Source organism: Lipotes vexillifer, unplaced genomic scaffold (genome assembly GCF_000442215.2).
Source record: "Lipotes vexillifer unplaced genomic scaffold, Lipotes_vexillifer_v1.1 scaffold1102, whole genome shotgun sequence".
NCBI lineage: Eukaryota > Metazoa > Chordata > Mammalia > Artiodactyla > Lipotidae > Lipotes > Lipotes vexillifer.
Window position 1 is genome coordinate 247748 of NW_006771065.1, and position 2900 is coordinate 250647.

Consider the following 2900-nt stretch of genomic DNA (forward strand, 5'->3'; position numbering starts at 1 on the left):
TGGATGTAGTGAGCAGACAAAGCCTCTGTTAGAGGTCGAGACCTCTCTCGCATCTGTCAGCGCTGGAGGGCAAAAGCCTCAGGATCTGTGTTTGACCAAAGAATCTCCTTTTTGCAACCTGTTTTCAAGAGGTTCATTATGATGTGAGAGGGGAACACACCCTCTGGAAAGGGAAAAATTAAGTGAGGTCTAAGGGCACTGTTCAAAACTACAGCTATGCTACACACCTACAAGTGAGCACTACAAAGTCTTAGAAAGTATTTATAAGCCGTGAATACCAATGCTTAACGGATGCCAGTTCATTAATTTTCTTTTAAAAAGAAAAGCTGGGAAATTTTAAGTGAAGGCAAAATCTTTCCAATGCTTCCTGTTCTAATTTTCCTTAACTTTTTCACTCGGTTCACTCTGTATGTGAGGGTCTTGTGTTGTCCGTTGGGCTGAAGGGAGGGCTAAGTCACCCCAGACTGTGCTTCCCTCCACCTTCCCCAACCTGTGTGTAACTGAGTGTGCCTATTAGCAGGGCCTTGAGAGCCACAGCACCAGTGGCCCCAAAGTTGCCCACTGGCCAACAGGGAACAGGTTCTAGCCAGCCCTCCCTCAGGTTTGGACAGCTGCTTTGTACCTGGCCCTGAGGAGGGGTAGGAAGTCCGGACAAGACGAGGCAAGCTTTTGCCGAGTTCTGTGGATGCATGGGGGCAGGGAGCCTGCTCTGGGCTTACTCCACGTTAGGCTCCCAAGTGGGAAACCCAGGGCAAACGTAGAGTCCTGAAGGAAAATAGAGCAAGTCTGAAAATTCTAAGGGCTCCACTGAGACACAGAAGCCTGTATGTCCTCCCCGCTCCCTTTCCTCATGGCTGATCACTCTGTTAAAGGGGATTCTGCCTCATGCAACAGCAAGTATGTTAAAACAGGAGGAAAGTGAAACGACGTGCGGCTGATTTTTCATCCCAGGTGAAGCCAAAGTATATAGCAATTATAAATATTATGTAAAATATAAATAAAATATCTAATATTGAAGTTCCTCACAGCATTTTCTTAAATATGGGCTGAAGGTCATGGAATGAGGTTTTTGTGTGACTCACATTTATTTCTTTCCATTTCTTAGCTGTCACACTCATCCCACAATAAAAGGCTTTCTAGCCTATTAACACTAACATTTCTCAGGGGACCTCCCTACCCCAAGGAGTTTTTACTCCATCTCCAAAGAAGATAGAACAATCTCAAACAGTGAGTCACTTTATGGGCTTAGTTAAGACATAAATTACTCGGCCATCAATCAGATCTGCATAGATTTGCTATATTAGACCAAGGTGCACATCTGAGGGCAAGCCTTCAGCTAGTCAGAAATTCCCAGAGTGAGTTTTACAAGCAGTGCTGGGACCCTCATGCCTCCATGGCTTTTGTTGTAAGTTGTTGTCTCTCTTTCTTTTTTTGCGGTACGCGGGCCTCTCACTGTTGTGGCCTCTCCCGTTGCGGAGCACAGGCTCCGGACGCGCAGGCTCAGCGGCCACGGCTCACGGGCCCAGCCGCTCCGCGGCATGTGGGATCTTCCCGGACCGGGTCACGAACCCGCGTCCCCTGCATCGGCAGGCAGACTCTCAACCACTGCGCCACCAGGGAAGCCCAGTTGTTGTCTCTTGATCATGATGTCATGAGGTTCAGAAGGAAGTGAAAAATGACTTCGATGCCAAAATGGAAATGTAATATGAGTTCAACAAGATCTAGGTACACTACATATTTTAATTTATAAAGATGCTCCCAAACTTTACCAGCGTTCCCTTCCTGCTCAGCAGATCACCCAGCCTCCTGCTTCATAAGGAAGGGAAAGGGCATCAGGACTGATATCTCCCTCCATTTCTCTCCTTTCTACTTCCTAACTTGCATTTTCACTCACCTCCTTCTTTCTAGCTGAAGGAATGTGTACCCCCCTCCAAGACCCACATGGTCCTTCTGATAGTATCCCCACCACCTGGGCACCTCAAACCATCAACAGCCCCCATCCTCTTCTTTCTTCATTTTCTCCCTTGTCGGTAACTCCCCCTCTCCCTTTGCTCCCTGAGAAACGTGGCCAACGCTCTCCATCCTAAAAAACCTCTCAGTACTGCTCCTCACCTTCTCTCTGCCAGTCTCCTTGAATCCACTGTCTTCCTGTCTCTTCACCTGCCACTCATACCACACTGATTGCCCTTAATACTAGCTTTTTTTCCCACTTACACTTTCTCCTTTGGATGTTTACATCTATTCTCATGGAGTCCCATATGACTTAAAAAACTGATCATTCCAAAGATCTACCTTTAGCCTTGAACTCTTGTCTGAGTTCCAAACCATTTCTAAGTGCATACTGGTCATATCCACCTGGGTGTACCAGAGGCACCTAAATAAATAAGTCTAAATCCAAACTCATCCACTGTCTCATCTCTTCTCAAACCCACACCCCCAGAAAATGCCTGAATTTTATCTACCTGAGTTATTTCCAAATATCAGAAATTCTAGTACTTCCCTGATGGGCCAGTGGCTAAGATGCTGTGCTCCCAATGCAGGGGGCCCAGGTTCGATCCCTGGTCAGGGAACTAGATCCCACATGCCGCAACGAAGATCCCGCACGAGGCAACAAAGATCCCACGTGCCACAATTAAGACCCGGCGCCGCCAAATAAATAAATAAATTTTTTTTTTAAAAAAAAAGAAAGAAATTCTATAAACAAGAAAAGACTACATATGTTAAATAATCCCAAAAATATAGAGGAATATGGGGGAAATCTGTGACACCCATAAAAACAAACAAGCAAAACACTAAAGAATAATCTAAAGGATTATTGAATAAAGAAGCCCCCAGATTGACATAAATACACTAATTTGTATAAAATAGATAACTAATAATAACCTACTGTATAACAAAAT

At 45.2% G+C, this 2900-nt stretch overlaps 1 non-coding gene across 1 annotated transcript; it reads left to right on the plus strand.

The window, feature by feature from the left end:
* The first annotated feature begins 2497 nt into the window (after nt 1-2497).
* TRNAG-CCC (transfer RNA glycine (anticodon CCC)) lies at nt 2498-2570 on the plus strand. Its single transcript has one exon. It is a non-coding gene; the product is annotated as a tRNA-Gly (tRNA).
* The last annotated feature ends 330 nt before the right edge of the window (nt 2571-2900 follow it).